The following is a 20,618-nucleotide window of genomic DNA, read 5'->3' as shown; positions in this document are numbered from 1 at the left end:
GATTGTAAATGGAATTAGTGACCTTATAAAAAGCTGGAGGGAACTAACTAGGCCCTTTATTGCCCTTCTCCCTCCCAAAATATGAAGACACAGCATTCATCTCTTCTGTCCATTTGCCCCTTCTGCCATGTGAAGATGCAACATGAATGCCTTACCTCGCCATCAAGGACCTTGATCTTGGACTTCCTATGTCCAGAACTGTAAGAAATAAGTTGTTATAACAAATTATCTGGTCTCATATATTTTATAATAGCAGCAGAAACAGAATAAGACAATTTGATAGCCACCATGGTCTCTATAAAAAAATTCTGCCATGATTAATGGTGATGACTGTGCAAGGTCGGACAAGTCAGTTGACTCCCTGGAAGCTGCATTACTTAGTATTGACATAGGATGATTCCACCCAACCGGAAGCACAGTATGAGAATTTTCTATTATTTCTATGCACTACATCAGGGTTTTAAAACTTGGATACCAAAGGCAAGGAAACAGTGAATGCTAGAATAGCACACTGAAATCTTACTTCATTTTGTTATGTGAAAATTTAGAATAAGGATAAACAGGAAGAACCCAAGGAATTGATCTGAATTTCATTTTCCTTTTGCCTTTTATCCCAATTATAGAATCGTTTCCAGGAGTGGCTGTCTTGTGGAAATCCCATGAGTCTTTTGTTGTAATCAGGACAGGAAGCCTAATGCTTTAGGATGCTGTAATTATGTTTTCCATCAGCATTTTCTCAGGGGACTGGCTTCAGAACTCAGAAAATTTTTCTCAAGGAAATGAAATAGTTCTGATTTAAAAGTCATGGTTTCTACTGAAACTTGAGTGGTCTTTAGCTTCAGAAATTTAGGAAAGGAAGTGATAGGCAAAATCGAGTAAGACTGAGGGTGAATGAAGTGGGAGATTACCATCTTTTAACTGTTACAAAGAGAGTCCAACTTGACTGTTTCCTGTGTGTAGAAAGTTGGAATTATTGGAAAGTCTTCTGCATGGAGGACTGTTTAAGACAATGCAATCTAGATGTCAGCTGGGACATGCTCTAAAGATCTGAAAAAATTTTGATGCTGGGTTCTTCATCCATTTCTATTGTGGTGTAACAAACTATATCAAAATGTAGTGACCTAAAACAACCATCATTTTATGTACTCATGATTCTATGGGTCAAGAATTCAAGCAGGCCTTAGTGGTGACATTGGCCAGGTCACTCAGTCAACTGAACTAGGTTAGTTTCTTAGAGGTCCAAGAAGGCTTTATTTGCATATTTATATATTGTATTTTTGTGCTTCTCTTGTATCCTGTTTCTCTTCATATGTGTAGCTTGGGCTTCCTCACAAAATGGTGGTCTCATGGTAGCATGATTTCTTGCATGGTAGTTGGCTTCCAAGGACTGTCTTAATATCAAAGTCAGAAGGCAGGGATCTCTTCAGGCCCAGGCTTAGATGTTATACTGCATACTTCTGCTTCAGGTCATCCAGCCAGATTCAAGGGTATGGGAAACAGACCTCATCTCCTGATGGCAGAGTGAGAGAGGTAACATTGCAAAAGAGCATGTAGAATGGGAAATATTGTTAGGGCCATCTTGGAAAAGATAATCTACCACACTTGGCTTATGAAAACTTAAAGCCATTCTCATCATTTCTCTGAATCCTTGCTCCAGAGCACCCATGGTGCAATTAAAGGCTTAATTGCAACTGCACAGCAATTCGACTTCTCCCTCTGCTTCCCCAATTTCCTCTATGAGATTGTGGCTGAGACCACTCCCTAGTAAGCTTCCTGCATACAATTCTCCACGTATAGAGAAGACATCTTACTTGTTTAAATATCTTTACCTGGTAGGGGGTTTGTCTCTTGGGAATTCACCTAAGAAAAATGTTTTTGTGTACTTTCCTCTAATGAGAAACTGCTCTTCTGTCAGAGATATCTTTTTCTCTAGGAAGATTAGCAGTAGGGTAGATATGCAAAGGAGTCATCTTTGAACATCCAAATTAGAGTTTTTAAATTCATATCAGGATAATAATATTGAAATCCAGTATTTGTTGTGTGAGAAGAAGAATTGTAAATTTCAAATTTTCTTTGCACATTTTATTTTTATATATGAAGAAACTTGCTGGGTGTGATTCCGGATCTTAGAATTAAAGTCATAATGCAGAGAGAATGCAAGGAGGGTTCCATCCACACAGAAAAGAAAGTCTGAAAAGAGTGTAACTCTTTTCTGTACCAAAACCCTAGAAATATGGTTAGAATCACCAGAAAAAAATGGGACAGTACCAGAGAGAAGTGGCTTACTCCTTGCTTTTTTGGAAGATTGGAAAGATTTCAAACTGTTTTGTAGATAATTAATTAGTAGCAGCTAAGGGAGAGATTTAGGTAAAGAAACAGGCAAAAGTACTGCTCTCTGAGTCTGTCTTTGCCCTCTTGCACAATAAAAGGTATCTGCATTTCCTGCAATCTGTAGGGAGCTCAGTGTCAGGCAAAGCAGCAAGGCTGATATTGCAAGGGAGTAAAGTTGTAATCATTTCTTTTTTTTAATTAATTTATTTTTTTAAATTTTTTTATTGCATTTTAGGTTTAGGGGTACATATGAAGAACATGCAAGATTGTTGCTTAGGTACATACATGGCAGTGTGGTTTTCTGCTTTCCGTCCCCTCACCTGTATCTGTCATTTCTCCCCATGCTATCTCTTCCCACCTCCCCACCCCCCATCCCTCCCCTATTTCCCCCCAAGGGACCCCAGTGTGTAGTGCTCCCCTCCTTGTGTCCATGTGTTCTCATTGATCAACACCCACCTATGAGTGAGAACATGCAGTGTTTGATTTTCTGCTCTTGTGTCAGTTTGCTGAGAATGATGGTTTCCAGGTTCATCCATGTCCCTACAAAGGACGTGAACTCATTGCTTTTGATGGCTGCATAAAATTCCATGGTGTATATGTACCACATCTTCCCTATCCAGTCTATCATCGTTGGGCATTTGGGTTGGTTCCAGGTCTTTGCTATTGTGAACAGTGCTGCAATGAACATTCGTGTGCATGTGTCCTTATAGTAGAATGATTTATAATCCTTCGGATATATACCCAAACCTGACAAAAACAAGCAATGGGGAAAGGATTCCCTGTTTAATAAATGGTGTTGGGAAAACTGGCTAGCCATGTGCAGAAAGCAGAAACAGGACCCCTTCCTGACACCTTACACCAAAATTAACTCCAGATGGATTAAAGACTTAAACATCAGACCTAACACCATAAAAACCCTAGAAGAAAATCTAGGCAAAACCATTCAGGACATAGGTGTAGGCAAGGACTTCATGACCAAAATGCCAAAAGCAATGGCAACAAAAGCCAAAATAGACAAATGGGACCTAATTAAACTCCACAGCTTCTGCACGGCAAAAGAAACAGTCAGTAGAGTGAATCGGCAACCAACAGAAAGGGAAAAAATTTTTGCAGTCTACCCATCTGACAAGGGGCTGATATCCAGAATTTACAAAGAACTAAAACAGATCTACAAGAAAAAAAAAAGCCCATTCAAAAATGGGCGAAGGATATGAACAGATACTTTACAAAAGAAGACATACAGGAGGCCAACAAACATGAAAAAATGCTCATCATTGGTCATTAGAGAAATGCAAATCAAAACCACATTGAGATACCATGTCACACCAGTTAGAAAGGCGATCATTAAAAAATCTGGAGACAACAGATGCTGGAGAGGATGTGGAGAAATAGGAACACTTTTACGCTGCTGGTGGGAATGTAAATTAATTCAACCATTGTGGAAGACAGTGTGGTGATTCCTCAATGACCTAAAAATAGAAATCCCATTTGACCCAGCAATCCGATTACTGTAATCATTTCTTTATACATCTGAATAGTGGAGTATAGTCATTCTACCAACAGATGCAATCTCTGCCTCAAGGTTTTTACAGTCTACTTATTCGTATTTATAGTTAATTTCAACATTTTAGGGCAACTGCTAAGCTAGAGATAGCCACTGTGTGCTAGCGGATCATAGAGGAAGAACATTTGTGTATCACTGGGGACCCTTGTTGAAGATAGTAACTAAGTTGAGTCCTGAAAGATGAGTAAAAATACCTAGAGATGGGTTGCTAGATGCAGCAAACCACCATGGCACACATTTATGTATGTATCAAAACTGCACATCCTGCACATGTATCCCAGGACTTAAAATTAAATTAACATTTTTTTAAAAGCTAGAGAAAAAGAGAGAGCAAATCAAGAGCAGTGGCTCATGCTGTAATCCCAGCACTTTGGGGGGCCATGGTGGGAGGATTGGTTGAGCCCAAGAGTTCAAGTCTAGCCTGGATAACACAGTGAGATTCAATCTCTATAAACAGAAAGAGAGACAGAAGACATTCGATGCAGAGAGGGCAACTAAACAAAGGCACACTGGGAACTATAAACTAAGAGCCCAAACTGAAGTGGCAGCTTTAGATTTAAAGAAAGAAATAGTTCAATGAGTATAAATATCATAATTTAGTGTTCTGCTGAATTTGGAGAGCAAGAGAGAAAGAGGAGTTTAGGCCAATCCAAGGTTTGTACCCAGTATGTGTACCCAGTTGGGTACATACTGATTTTACTGAGAGATGGTAAATTTGTTAGTATATGTGTGCATGTGTGTGTGTGTGTGTGTGTGTGTTAGGATAAGACTAAACCACTTTAAAAAGATAAAGATAACTAACAATAATCCAGTAGCTTATCTGAGATAGGCCTTTAAATACAGGCTCTCGTACTTTAGTTCAAGGTCAGCATTCCAGCCTGGTGGGTAGTTCTGCTTCTTATTCAGTAACCCAGGTTCCTAGGTTGCTCTTCCATTCCTCAAAGCCTGGTCATCATGTGCATTGAGGCTAAGTTCCATAGATTCCAGAGGCTGCAAAGGGAAAAGGAAAATGAAACATAGAACAAACAGGTCTGGACATCTTAAGTCGCAGAGCTGGAAGTGGCACACATGACATTTGTTCATATTTCTTTGAGGAGAAATTAACGTGGTCACAACTAATGTCAAAAAAGATCGGGAAATTGTGTATGTCTGGGAACCTCTATGTCAACTTGCAATCCTATTTCTATGAAGGAAGAAGATAATGGATTTTGGTGGACAGTGAGCAGTCTCTGCTACAGTCAAGTATATGAAGGTGGCTAATGAGGTATGTTTAAGGCCATTGAACAATGAGAGTAGATGAGATCACAAGAGTGTGTGTGCGGATCAGAAAAGAGAGCAAAGGAGGAGCAGCAACATGCAGAAGAGGAGCTCATGAAGGTGATCACGCAAGACTGTACACAAATATGGTAGTACATCCTTCTCTTTGCTTAGATATTTTGATTGTTTTTGCCTGCCCAGCATCTAAGCCTTCTTCCTATGTTTGAAGAATTCCTCATCTCATAAATTTTGATGTTCAATGGCTCTTAAATATATCTTGTTAGCCACCTTCACTTACTTGACTGTAGTGGAGACTGCTCACTGTCCACCAAAATCCATTATCTTCTTCCTTCATAGAAATAGAATTGCAAGTTGACATAGAGGTTCCCAGACCTACACAATTTCCTGGTCTTTTTTGACGTTAGTTGTGACCACGTTAATTTCTCCTCAAAGGAATGTGAACAAATATGTGTGCCACTTCCAGCTCTGCGACTTAAGATCTCCAGACCAGTTTCTTCTGTGTTTCATTTTCTTTTCCCTTTGCAACGTCTGGAATCCATGAAACTTAGCCTCAGTGCAGATGATGACAAGGCTTTAAGGAATGGAAGAGAGGCTGAAGATGCTACATATTTATTTCCCAGACTTCCTCGTATTGAGAGTGTGAGCATGTGACCTAGTTCTGCTAATCAAATGCATCTGTAAGTTGCAAGCTAGTAACATAGGGTATGGAAAACTGGAGAACCCTCTGGCAGCAGTGGTGGTTGCAGTGAGATAAAGTTTTCAGGACAGCCATGAGAGTGGTGCTATGGCTGTGTCCAGAATCCAGTACTGGTGATATTGGCAGTACAAACTGAAGTACTTAGTGCATATGTCAGTAATGATGATATTGGTATTCCAAGTAGTCCATTTCTGCTGGACCTTCGCCATCTTCCTCTGAGGTTCTTAGATCAATGCAAGATCATTACAATAAGTTCTTTTTTTTTTCTTAAAAGACCAGAATCTTTTTCTTCCACAATTAAGAGCTATTGCAATACATCTCTTAAAATACACACTTTTGGTTTTTCCTTTCTATTTTAAAGGTCTTGTGAGTATGTTTCAAAATATTATCTAAGAAGGAAAGCATCTGCTTTTGAGAAAATGTAGGGGATCTAAATTTCTTGAGAAAAATATGCATGTGCATAATGTAGGTCATAGAACATAGGTCGTGGTAATAATCTATGGTTGGTTACAAAAACCCGTACATATTCAGGAAGGCAAACCTAGAAATCATTATGATTTAGAAAATGTTCTAGGTTTTGTTTTCCGAAGTACAGGCTGGTGGTTTTCTTAAATTGCACAAATAATGGTTTAGATCTTAAGAGAAACTGTACATGTGCTTTTAGCAGTGATTAAGTAATGGGAAGTGCAGAAGAAATGTTAAGCTATCAGTTCTTCCTTAATAATTGCAAATTCCCAACATTATTTTATTTCCCAGGTCAGGTGACTATTTCATAAATTAACCTATTCTCATGGGAATAAGTTAAATGTGTTATAATTTTAGACAGGATTTCTTTACCTGTCTATTTCTGGACTTAGCTGTTGAGATAAACTCTCTAATTAAAAGGACACAGATTTAAATAGAGTTAGAAGATAGCTGATAATTTTATAAAAACTAGAAATCTGACAGCACTATTTTGCATTAGAGTTATTTTAAATGATTTATTCTTTATGGCTCCTACCCCTTACCTTCTCGTAACACTCTTTTCTGCCTCTTTTTACCAAGACCTTCCTAAGTGAACATTGACTTCTCTATTCCACATACCCATCACTGGTTCTAAGTTATCCAACTATCTTTTCATTTTTAAAAAAATTATTTATTTTTATTTATTTTTTTTTTAAATTTTTTTAAGAAACAGAGTTTCACCATGTTGTCCAGGCTGGTCTCGAACTGCTGACCTCAGGTAATCTACCAGCCTTGACCTCCCAAAGTGCTAGGATTACAGGCATGAGCCACCATGCCCAGCCTCCTTTTCATTTTTTACTTAAATAAAATCGGCCTGATGCGGTGGCTCACGCCTATAATCCCAGCACTTTGGGAGGACGAAGTGGGTGAATCATGAGGTCAAGAGATCGAGACCATCCTGGTCAACATGGTGAAACCTCGTCTCTACTAAAAATCATTAGCTGGTCATAGTGGCGCATGCCTGTTGTCCCAGCTACTCGGGAGGCTGAGGCAGGAGAATTGCTTGAACCCAGGAGGCAGAGGTTGCGGTGAGCTGAGATCTCACCATTGCACTCCAGTCTGGGTAACAAGAGCGAAACTCCGTCTCAAAATAAATAAATAAATAAATAAAATCATTTTCGGGGTTTGTGTGTATGTTAATTTACTTATCATGGCAGTCTTAGCTTTGAGGCCGGGGATCTTTAATAAGCTTTGTTTCTGAGCAAAAAGATGAGACACAACTAGGAAGAACTGTACTCATTAAACAAGAAACCCCTAAAATTAAAAGAAAAAAACAACTTTAATTTTAGCTAGTGCTACCCTGTGTCTATGAATTTCAGGACTGTAATTTTGCCAACCCTTACTTCTTTTATATGGAAATGAGAATATTATTTTTCAGCTACAATGCTTAAGAGTGGAACTGGGCTTATGCCCCAGAGCACTGAATCAATATTTATTGTCTGGGTCAATATGTTTGGGTCTTTGTCATCACTCATACGAGAGTCTGGTTTAGAGACATGTAGGATCAAAACACTTATTTCCAATTGAAGCAATTTTATTTCTGAACTTTGGGATGTAGATTGTACCAAAGCAGGGTTAGGTCTGATTAATTGGAGGGATCTGGCTCATTCAGACAAGAAACGCTTGTATCTCCTACACATTAGACTGTTGTTTTCAGTGCAGTTTTTTTTTTTTTTTTTTTTTTTTAATATGTTGAACTGATGAGAAGGCAGGTGATAACGCTTCCACTTTCAGCCTCAGGCTTAGTAGCTATGTAGGTTAGGGAAATATACCTAACACCCCTGGGTCAACTAAACATTCATAATATGATCAAGTTAAATTCATTCTCTTCAGCTTGAGCATTATACAACTGAATGATTTAAGACCTTTCTTGAGACTCCTTAAATATCTGATTTGTGAAGACACAGGCCATATGGATATGAACACAGTAATTATACAGTGTCCTAGAAAAAATTGGGGTTAAGAGCACAGGTTACAGAAGGCCCGACTTAAATCTCAACATTGCCACATAGACGAATTATTTATCCTATGTCACCTTAGTCATTGAGAATTAAGATTTTTGAATGATTATAGCTAATCCTCGTTCAAAATCAATTGTCTAAAGAATGCAAGTAGTCTGACTTTCCTCTGACCTGCATACTTAAAAGATTTTTCTTGCTCATCCCATTACTGGGTAAATACCCAAAGGAATATAAATCATTCCTTTATAAAGATGCATACACGTGTATGTTCACTGCAGCACTGTTCACAATAGCAAAGACATTGACAGGAGCTGACAGAGTGCATCAGCGTCCTCTGAGGCCCTGTGCCCTCGTCTGGCGGCTGCCCTCCACAGCAGCGCTTCAGAGGATCCCAGCAATGAACTGTTTTAGGGAAAGTGGCTTCCTGCCCAAACTGGATGGGACATGTGGGGTGGGGGGAGAGAGCTATTTCTAAGGTCCCTCCCTGCCTCCCCAGCAATTAAAATGGACTCATCTCTGGCCCCATGGCCTTGGTCTCAGAGAAAAAAAAATACAACCCAAATATCCATTGGTGATAGACTGGATAAAGAAAATGTGGTACATATACACCATGGAATACTATGCAGCCATAAAAAAGAAAGAGATGATGTCTTTTTCATGGACATGAATAGAGTGGAAGACATTATCCTTAGCAAACTAACACAGGAACAGAAAACCAAACACAGCATATTTTCATTTATAAGTGGGAGCTGAACAATGAGAACACATGGACACAGGGAGGAGGACAACACACATTGGAGCTTGTCAGGAGGAGCAGGGTGGGAGGGAGTGCATCAGGATAGATAGCTAATGCATGTGGGACTAAATACCTAGGTGATGGGATGATAGATGCAGTGAATCACCATGGTAGACGTTTACCAACGTAACAAACCTGCACATCCTGCACATGCATCCTGAAACTTAAAATAAAATAAAAATTTAAAAACAGTCACCCTTGCTCTCTCTACTTTCTCCTTCCAATTCACTGTAACATGGAGCTTCCACCCCACTGCCTCATGGTAGCTAAGGTAACTGCTGCTCTCACTACATCATCCTTTATTATTGTGAAATTTGAGACACACTTTTTTTTTTGTCTTTGTGTTATATTTTGTAGCATTTGCCAGTCTTCTTCTTCTTTTTTTTCTTTTTTTTTTTTTGAGACGGAGTTTCGCTCTTGTTACCCAGGCTGGAGTGCAATGGCGCGATCTCGGCTCACCACAACCTCCGCCTCCTGGGCTCAGGCAATTCTCCTGTCTCAGCCTCCTAAGTAGCTGGGATTACAGGCACGTGCCACCATGCCCAGCTAGTTTTTTGTATTTTTAGTAGAGACGGGGTTTCACCATGTTGACCAGGATGGTCTCGATCTCTCGACCTCGTGATCCACCCGCCTCGGCCTCCCAAAGTGCTGGGATTACAGGCTTGAGCCACCGTGCCCGGCCAGTCTTCTTCTTTTTTAAAAATATTCTAATTTCTGAAACACTATTCTTGTCAAGTTTTCCTCTGATCATTCCTTCTCTCTTAGTTTTAGTCCGTCCTCTATAAATGTTCTCACTAAATGTTGGCATGCATTAGAGTTCTTTCCAAGGTGCTCTTATCACTTCATGTACTCTCATAAGATTTCACTTGGGCTCAGGGCTCCAATAACTGTCTCCAGTCCACACTTTTTCCTGAGTCTTGTCTATTGGGCAGCTGAACCTAGACACCTCACATCTTACAAACACAAATGTGAAACAGTACTCATCATTTCGTATAAAATTGTGCTCCTCTTTTAAATTCTTTTCCCAGTACATTCTCCCAGAAGCCCAAACAGAAACCTGAAATTCAGCTGTGACTTCACTTTGCCTACCTATCCCAGGACCTATATATTCCATCTCTTTAGAATAGATAGGGTGTGTTTACTCTCCATCTCCACTGCTACCATTTTTTTTTAAGATTACTTCACCAGCCACCGAAGTGACCTGTTTGTTTCCTCATTTTCCAATACATCTCCCATTTGAAAGAACGCTCTTGCCTCAGACAAATCTGTTCTGACAATCCCCTTTTGAGTATAGAAGATCCTCCTTCGTGACTTGAACACTGACTCAGCCAACTCCTCCCTCAACAGTTGCCTCCTCTCCTGCATTCCCCATTCCCACTCCCTGAACTACTTGGGGTCCTTGCCAATGAAGCATATTCTTGAGTGTCACGTAGCTGAATGCCACTTAGCACCTTTGTCCTCAATCTTGTGAATAAGTCCAATTTATCTTTTGATGAGTTAAAGAATAATTTGCTCTGAGAAGACTCTACCCCAACTCTCTGCTGAGCTACTGTATTATTGTTTATCTCTTTTCACAGAAATTCTCACACACTGTATATTTATTTACTAATTTAAAATTTTCTCTCAGAGGCAGAGAGAAGGTCATGCTACTACTCACTATAAAAGTAGTGGAATCCCTATGTTTAGTCTTCCTCAGGTGAAATAGAATGTCACTATGTATATAGACTCCATCTGGATCCCTCTGAGGTGCAACTCTGTCAAGTACATCAAGAGAAATTGAAGCAATTATGCTAATGCTCATGCTTCTTGTGGTATGAGTGATAAAGTCCTTTCTGACATACAAACCTTATGTTTTCTATAAAGCGTTGATGAAACCAGTAATTAGTTGACTTAGTAGTTTGTAAAATTAGGGTCAAACCAAATCCCAGACCCAAATATTTTATTTTTAACATTTAATTTTATTTATATCCTTTCTCGAGACAGGGTTTCACCCAGGCTGGAGTGCAATAGCATGATCTCAGCTCACTGCAGCCTCGACCTTCTGGACTCAAGCAATCTTCACACCTCAGCCTTCCAAATAGCCAAGTCTACTGGCATGGGCCAACACTCCTGGCTAATTTTGTGCATATTTTTGTACAGTCAGAGTCTCACTATGTTGCCCAGGTTAGTCTTGAACACCTAGACTCAAGCAATGCTCCCATCTCAGCCTCCCAAAGTGTTGGCATTACAGGCATCAGCCACTGGGCCTGACAAAACTATGTTTTCTTATGCAAAAGTTTTTAACTATAATCTCAACCTATTTAATATCCGTATGACTATTCATGCTATTGTCTCTTTAGCAAGCACTGGCAGTCTCTGCCTTTCAGGGAATTTATTTATTTCATCTAAGTTCTTGAATTTACCAAAACAAAATTATTTATTTTCTTATTATACATTTATTTTTTTGTAGAAAGTGAAGTGATGCTATCTATGTCTTTACCAAAACTGGTTATCTGTTCTCTCATTTCTCCCAAAGAGATAGAGACAGTTTAAATCAGTGCTGTGGGCATTTATTTACAGCTTTAGACTAGGAACGGTCAAATTTGGAATGTAGGAAATTTGCCTCCTCTGTTCCATTTTCTGTTCATCTGTTCATGTTATGTCCTCATTCTAAGAAAGCATGTCATTTGATACAACTATAGGTCTTATGGGTCCATTCATGAAAATTTCATGAGTGATATGTTTTCATAATCACGAGTCATGAACAGTATGTCTGATTTCTTAAAAACTTTGGTGAATTTATTTTTAACAATTCTATTTTTCTCTTCTATTTTCCCCATTGATTCTGGGTGCTATGGGCAGAATCAGATATTGCCAGATCTTTAGGGCTTTACAGATTCACTTAAAAGATATTTTATAAAATATGCCCCTTGATTCTGTTCACTGGAGAGAATATTACAAACCTAGAAATGAAGTCATGTAAATGTGTCTTGCTGCCAATTATTTTGCCAGTTTTTGCATGTAAATATGCACCTATCAATTCTGAGAAGGTACCTTATACAATTACTAAAATATTTTCATGAAATCAATACTTTTATTATTATTATTATTATTTGAGATGGTGTTTCTCTCTTGTTGCCCAGGCTGGAGTGCAATGGCATGATCTTGGCTCACTGCAACCTTTGCCTCCTGGGTTCAAGTGATTCTCCTGCCTCAGCCTCCTAAGTAGCTGGGATTACAGGCTCGTGCCACCATGCCTCGCTAATTTTTTGTATTTTTAGTAGAGATGGGGTTTCATTATGCTGCCCAGGCTGGTCTTGAACTCCTGACCTCAGGTGGTCCACTCACCTCAACCTCCCAAAGTGCTGGGGATACAGGCATGAGCCACTGTGCCCAGCAGAATCAGTTCTTTCCACCAGAAAAAAAAAAAAATCAAGCTAAATATATATGTGCCTAATAGAGAGAATGTTATCATGTGTCTTCTCCAGCTTTTCTTACTCTGTAGTCTTGACGATTGAGCAGGGAGCTCTGTTCAATGAGAACTGAGCAACATGGGAATCTTCGGAGTGATCTTAAGTTTATGATACTTCAGGTTTGCTGTTGTTCACTACTCATTCATCTGGGTTTCACCTTCATTAATTTTATCTGTATGTTTACTTCTGTTATATTTTTAGGTAAGTTAATATGTTTACAATTATTTAACTTTATGTTTTACTACATTTTATGGAGTTTTATATGACAGCAATGATAAATGCATGTGTTTACATTTTTTTTTCAGTAAAAATCTTCCCATAGTACTGTAATTATTACTTTATCTATCTGTCTCTGACTAATTTAAATATCCTCTGAGAGAATACCTAGACTTATTTATTTTTGTATAATTAAAACAGTAATAAAATATGAAGAATAGAATAATAAAATTTAAGCAATGAAATAGTAATAGAATTTAGCCCAAGGTAAACCACCATAGGTTCTCACTAGATCATTATTATTTTAATTAACTTGTATACTGCAAAATACAGGCACAGCTGAGAGAAGGAACTTTTTAAAGGCTGCATTGATAGAAGTCTTCCAACAGAGTGTGTTTCGCTCTAATTAAATTGTTTGGATCTGATGGGGTGAAAGTTTTTCTGTTCAGTTCTCATTATCCATTTTAATCCATTTATTCTCAATGTAAGCAACTTGCTTAGATTTGAAATAAGATTAAATCTTACCCAGAAGAAAACAGAACATGGCAGCAGAGCAAATTGCTATCATTTTATGCCAAGTAAAATAAATTTCATTTCATGATGATATGTGGTACACTATAATACATTCTCAGCACTTATTGCCTGCTTTCCCAGGAAAAACATAAACATTCCATTCCAAGAATTGCTTTCTACCCACAAATAGTTGTTCATGAAATAATTACCTCTTCCTTTCCTCAAAATCAGTGGATTGGTACAGTTTCCATACAGAAGTCTTACACCCATTCACTGCAATATTCTTTGTATTGGTCTTCACTCCTTATAGAAAATGAGACAACAAAATTGATCATAAATGGAGCATTCTTATGTACATTTATACTGACATTTATTGACTCACAGAAGAGAATCCATTTGAAGTTAAGAATAAAATAACTGACCATACTTTCATTTTAATGCTCAATCCAAAAACAATAGTTAGCAATGAAAGGCAAGTGAATATTCTAGCTGTCATAAAGATAAAAATCTTAATATTGACTGCCTATAAAAGTCTAAAATTTACATTCCTTCCATCCCTCTGTCTTTCCTTCCTTCCTTCTCCCTCTCACACATTCCCTTGAAGGAGTAATACTTAACAGATAGTAAAAAAATTAAAGTACAAAGGTATACAGTAAAAAGAGCTTGATGGCTCATCACCAGCCTCTTGTTTCTCTCCCCATACACATCTGCTGGGGAGCAGCCAATTTAATGTGAATTATTCTAGATATAGTCTATGCCATATGTGTGTATATACACAGATGTTAAATTTTTAATTTTTCTCAAAGGTTCACATATCACAAATACTTTTTGAACCTTCATTTTCACTTAATTCTATATATATATATATATATATATATATAATTACTTTATCTGTCTCTGACTAATTTAAATATCCTCTGAGAGAATACCTAGACTTATTTATTTTTGTATAATTAAAACAGTAATAAAATATGAAGAATAGATATATATAGGAGATATATATATATCTCTCTCTATATATATAGGAGATATATATATATCTCTTATATATATCTATCTATATATAGGAGATATATCTATATCTATATCTATATCTATATATAAAACATATATATATATATAGGAGATTTTCTGTTTAGGAATATTTATGTTTAACAGCTGTGACTGCCATTGTATAGATGTAGCAGCATGGAACATATATCCTACTGGTGAAAATTTAGGTGGTTTTTGCTTTAATGTTACTACAAACAATGTGGTAATGTATATTCAAGTATATATTCTTCGTACATAAGTGATAAATATCTGTAGAATAAATTCCCAAATGTGTTATTACTGGGGAATAAAGTATGTATACTTAGGATTTTGAGAGACATTTCTAATTTGCAAGTTTATAATCTCACGTAATTTATGGATGGTCAGGGCTTCTCCATGTCATATATGTTACCAAATTTTTACTTTTTCTGTCCTGATTGAAAAGTCTGGACTCATTTAGTTTCATTTTGCATTTCTCTATTATAAATAGGGTCCAGCATCCTTTTGTATAAGTACCATTTAGATTTGACTTTTTATTTTCTTTACCTATTTCTCTATTGGATGGTTGATTTGTACAAGCTTATTATATTAATAAAATTAGTTCTTATCGTGTTGCAAATATTTTTTTCAAATTTTTATTTATTATTTGAACTAATTTATGTTAAAATTTTTGTTCTTAGGAAGTCAAATATATCTTATTTCAATTGCATCTGGTTTTTGTTTGATTGCTAAGAAAGAATAAGAGAGTTCAAAATGTTTCTCCTATTTTCTTTTAGCAACCTTAGTAACCTCATCTACCTTTTAAAATCGTCATATAAAAATGCTTTATTGGATGTATTTGTCTCTAAAAAGTGATGTATGAGTTCAACTGTCACTATGTCTATAATTTACTTTAAAGGGGTTTTTTTGCATGTATAGTGTTATACCATGTGTGTTACTCAGCTTATGCTATCTTGCAGACAAGCTAGTGTTACATCAGCAAACCAGAACTCCTGAGGAGTAACCACAGGCTCTTCTCTTATCCCAAACTCCATCAAGCTTTGCTTTTCTAATTAGTATATTGGATATCAGAAATCGTTTTTTATTTTTAAAAATTCTGTTGAAAATTGTTACCTGCTCACTAGCTTGATGAAAACTAGAAATGCGATCTTATTGATGAAATTAAAGGTCTTTAAGATGTATGGGTAGGTCGAAAAACTTTGGAGTTACTCTCTACTCATGCATGACCAGGATTTAAGAATCCATTGAGGCCATATTTCACACCTTTAGGGATGGAGCTAGCGCCTTGAATCTTAAAACAGTTCTGGTTCCAGCCATTGATTTAAAAGACTGGTGGATGTTGATTATATGATGCTGCTGATTATATGGGTGACAGAATCTTTTCTCATGAATGTTGTCAGGTATATCACATGTGCATCTTTTAAGTAAGTTTGTGGTTAGAGCACCTAAAACTTTAGTCAATTGGACTTCATCAAGTTTACAGAGCAGGTCATGGATTGTTTTGTGCTGTTTGCTGTTGATTGTTCAATCAGTGTTTGTATATGCATTTGTTTGGAAACTTGCTTGCTTTCTAAGCAAAGGAATACCTGACTTTGTCCATCTACTCAAGGGTTTTCAGTGGCTACTGTTACGTATACAAACTGAACTGTACATACTCAATAAACTTAAGTCAGCTGGTTAACAACTTAATTCATTACTGATAGTCATTTTCTTGCTATAATCTCATCTGCTAATTAATTCATATTTATTTATTTTATTTTATTTTATTTTATTTTGAGATGGAGTCTTTGCTCTTATAGCCCAGGCTGGAGTACAGTGGTGCAGTCTTGGCTCACTGCAACCTCCACCTCCCAGGTTCAAGAGATTCTCCTGTCTCAGCCTCCCGAGTAGCTGGGATTATAGGCATGTGCTGCCACGTCCAGCTAAGTTTTAGTATTTTTAGTAGAAATGGGGTTTCTCCATGTTGGTCAGGCTGAGTAATTCATATTTCTCTGCTGTTTTGAAAGGTTATATTTATCAAACACTAAATTCCCACAGACATTTGAATCTGTTTCTGGATTCATCTCTTTACTCAATCTATGCTAACATCAAATTTTAAATTTGTATTTTAGATTATTTTTAAGAATTTTCTGAGTTATTTAGTATGTTTATTTTTCATGTAAACAAAGAATATTGTCTCCCCCTAACCCCTACCATAAAGATATCCATTGGTATTCTATCTATCATCTATCTATCTATCTATCTATCTATCTATCATCTATCTATCTATCTATCATCACTTATATAGTGCTTACTACACACTCTTAACTCATTTTCGTAACAACTCCATAGGTAGCTTTTATTATTACTCATGTGTTATAGGTGAGTCACAGATAAGTGAAGTAATTTAGTTGTGAACATGCTAAAATTGCAAGCTACTATAGAAATCTTTATACTTTTTAGTCTTCTTAAACAAAAACAAGTAGGTATTTCCACTTATGAAAGTTTTCTCTTAAGTTTTCTGTAGGCTTTATAGTTTTCTTCCTATAGATTATATACACATCTAAAGTTCATTCTTTAGTTGTAGCTGCAATTTTTTTCATCTATTATATTCTATAATGGACTGTTGTTTACATATATAAGCCCAAAACCAAAAGGCTACTGATTTTTCAGTGTTAATTTCATAACCACTTAGAGGATAAGACTCTCTTACTATGGTTTCTTGAAATACAATGTTATTATCTACAAATAATGTATTTGCTTTTTTCTTTCCATTGTCTCGTCTTTCTGGTACCTAATTAAGTCAGCTAGCACAACCAAAACTATATTAAATGTTGTTTGAGCCGGGCGCGGTGGCTCAAGCCTGTAATCCCAGCACTTTGGGAGGCCGAGGCGGGTGGATCACGAGGTCGAGAGATCGAGACCATCCTGGTCAACCTGGTGAAACCCCGTCTCTACTAAAAATACAAAAAAATTAGCTGGGCATGGTGGCACGTGCCTGTAATCCCAGCTACTCAGGAGGCTGAGGCAGGAGAATTGCCTGAACCCAGGAGGCGGAGGTTGCGGTGAGCCGAGATCACGCCATTGCACTCCAGCCTGGGCAACAAGAGCGAAACTCCGTCTCAAAAAAAAAAAAAAAAAAAAAAAAAAAAAAAAAAAAAAAAAGTGTTGTTTGAGTGGGAAATCTCATTGCATGATTTTAGCTTGTTCTGAGAGCACCTTAAGAAGAATACTCTTAGATATTTCTAGGTCTTCTCACTACATTCTGTATAACCCAATTGCATGGTGTTTATGTTTTGTTTGTTTCTTTGCTTGTTTTAGGATTGTTAACTCCAGAGCCTAGTTTAGGCTTTGGGATATTCATACATGCTGATCAAACACTTACTGAATGCCAAAGTCAGTGAATGGATGAATAAATGGCATAGTTATCTAAGGAAAGTATATACTGTCATTTTTAAAATTAATTTCCTGAGTACTTTTCTTATTAAATTTCTTTCTTTTGTGTCAGACTTTTTGCCATCGATGTTCTTATGTTTTTACAGTTTTTATGTTCTTCCCACTGTCTGGAATCTAATTGTCAATTTTCCAAAGACCTCACCAACCTGATTTTGTTCTACCCATCCAAACCTAATTTGTACCATTTCCCCAAATGGTACAAATGTTTCTCTTCTCTGTGAGGCCAATCTCTACTGTCCCATACAAAAACACACGAGACTTGTTCCCATTTTAATGTCTTCATTCTGGGTTCCCTTTTTGGCTTCCCATTATTCTCCACATTGCTATGAATAGCCAAATTCTGCCCATTCTTCATAGTTTAAGATCAAAGGGCATCTCTCTCATAAGCATTCTCAATTTTCCCAGCATTTATTCTCATGCCTTTTTCAAAACACCTACAACATTTGTGGTCAATACTGGATATCCTAGTAGGTAATTATGTACTGTTTTGTTTGCTGTCAGTGATTCATGACTGTTCATCTTACTACCTAAAGTAAATGCTTGAGGACAGTGGTCTTAGGCTGTCCAGTATCCCCTCTAGCGTCTTGCACAATGCTTAGCATGGAGGAGAGTGGAGGCTGCAAATTAGTGCCCATAAATAAATAAAACCCATAACCTTGATTTGCTTGGCCAGAAATATCTCTTGAAAAATTGAACATGAATGCCTTAGGCTGTACTTGTTTTCTTCTCTTAATCACAGCTTCTCTATCCCTATCTGATTTACACTTCATTTATACATTTATGTTACCTGCATGGCCTTGTAGACAAGTTCGTTTGTGATACTACAGGGTTTCAGTATGGATTGGCTGAAAGATTCCTCCACAAGAGGTAAGATACAGTGTTAGTTAGATAAGTGTAAACCACAGCTGATTACTGTCTCCCGTTAAGAAATTAGATTGGGAGATGAGGGTGCTCTGGCTCTGCTGCTTAAATACAGTACAAAAAAGCTTAGGATTAACATTTAAGCTGCAACAGAGGCTGGGAGATTGCATGATTTTTATGGGACACGCTGATACTTTGAAGATGGAAATCTTTATTTAAAAAAGAGAAAACAGATATTGGGTAAGCAACAGCAGTGTCAGCCACACATACTTTTTTTTAAAAGAGTAAAAACCAGAAAAAAAACCCACACAGGATTGAGTTTAGTATCTTCAGGATTATTAGAATTTGCCTAGTTATCTGTATAGACAAGGAAAAAACTGAAAATGTGTTGATTAATTGATACATTCAGAGAACCTGTTTAAGAATGAACACTGAAATATGGCTTCCTATACCTCTGAATTTTTGGAATAATTCAGACCATCTCATAGGAACCTGTGATATCATTCTTATAATTTATATAAGTCAAATATATCAAATGCTATTCAAATAAACAAAAACTATAAAATACATGAAAATCAAAATATACCAAAATAACGCCTAACTGAGTATATAGTATTAACAATTTATCATAAGAGAAAAGTTATGGAATATTTAATTGTAGATATATTTTTATTTATTGGTGAGGAGATAAAGATATTCAAAAAGTATGTGGTTAAAAAGTGAGCTTTCAAATGTAAAAAATAGCCTACTTTCATTAAAAAATTGTATGTAAATGTAAAAATATGTAAAAGACTATTAAACAAATAAGGGTAATTATATTTAGATAGTTGAATTATAGGTGATTATATTTTTTCTGTATTTTATGAAATGCTATTTTATCATAAATAAAATATAATAAGATGACACAAAGAAACATTTGTCAAATCTACTTCATGAGAAGGATGTTACCGGTAAAAAGACACATATTTGTCAAACCAAAACAAAATGGCCTCCTTATTGAAGAGATAAAAAAATTCATATGAAATAAAACTGTCATATATTAATTATATGAAAATTTAGCCTTCTTAATAGCAAATAATAGGTATTAATGAAAATGAATTATGTTGCATTATAAATTCATTAGAGCTAAACACAGTATTTATTCTTTCATTTGACAGAGATGAAGAGCATTCTAAAGTGTTTTTCTCATATATTTTATCATTTTTGTTCATTTGAATAGGCTTTTGATATATTTGACTTTTATAAATCATGAGAATAATGTCAGAGTTCTTATGGGATGGTGTCAATTATCATTCCAATAATTCTACCTATCTCTTACCAATACAAAAGGTACCATAATTAAAGGCCATAATTAAAATATTTTACAGCATCTTCTTTACTGTTTTTTTCCTTGAAATTTAATTTCATTGCATGAACCTTTATACTATGATCTGGAGCAGGGTATGTAGAAGAGGGCAAGCTAGAATATAGAGCATTGCAGCAATCTTCTATGAAAATATTTTTGTTGAATTTACTCAAAAGCAAATTTTAAAACATTTTAAATACTGGGGAACAGATATTTTAAAATATGTAACTTAAAATTTTATTTCTATATTTCTATAGAACTGAGCAAATGAATCTGGATGTAAAAGAAAAAAGTAAAATTAATATCATTATTTAAGACTATAAGCAACAGTTTAAATGTTAAAACAGATATCTTGAAAATACATACTTTAAATAACATTTTAAGCTTTTGCTTAATGAATCATGAAACAGGATTATAAAATCCAACTTATACTCTGAAGTGGCTGTGTAGAAAACATGTGCTATCTTTAGTTCGTATAGAGCTATTCTTGCCTTCCTCCGCCACCTCCAAGACAATGTAGCTAGCCATAGCCTGCCAGCTGGCTTTTTGCTAAAGCCATCAACCCACCAAGTAGGTGGAGACCAGATCGTTCCTCTGCCCCTACTTCATTCATGCTCTTTCCCCCTGCCAGAG

General features: G+C 36.5%; 1 long non-coding RNA gene across 4 annotated transcripts in view; it reads right to left on the bottom strand.

Annotated features, from left to right (window-relative positions):
- Nucleotides 1-211: 211 nt before the first annotated feature.
- The window catches only part of LOC141580643 (uncharacterized), a 29,636-nt gene continuing 9,229 nt past the window's right edge, over nucleotides 212-20,618 (bottom strand). For 2 of the 4 annotated variants that reach the window (XR_012512926.1, XR_012512925.1), the window contains 2 exons: nucleotides 13,522-13,615; nucleotides 3,333-4,885 (listed from right to left, as the gene is read on the bottom strand). This is a non-coding gene — a long non-coding RNA (uncharacterized LOC141580643). Of the gene's footprint in view, nucleotides 1,511-3,332; nucleotides 4,886-13,521; nucleotides 13,616-20,618 lie in introns of those variants that run through there. The other 2 variants (XR_012512927.1, XR_012512928.1) reach the window with 2 other exon arrangements.

This window comes from Saimiri boliviensis, chromosome 1 (genome assembly GCF_048565385.1).
Source record: "Saimiri boliviensis isolate mSaiBol1 chromosome 1, mSaiBol1.pri, whole genome shotgun sequence".
Lineage (NCBI taxonomy): Eukaryota > Metazoa > Chordata > Mammalia > Primates > Cebidae > Saimiri > Saimiri boliviensis.
The sequence above is the reverse complement of the archived record's forward strand: the minus strand, read 5'-3'. Positions and strand labels throughout refer to the sequence as shown.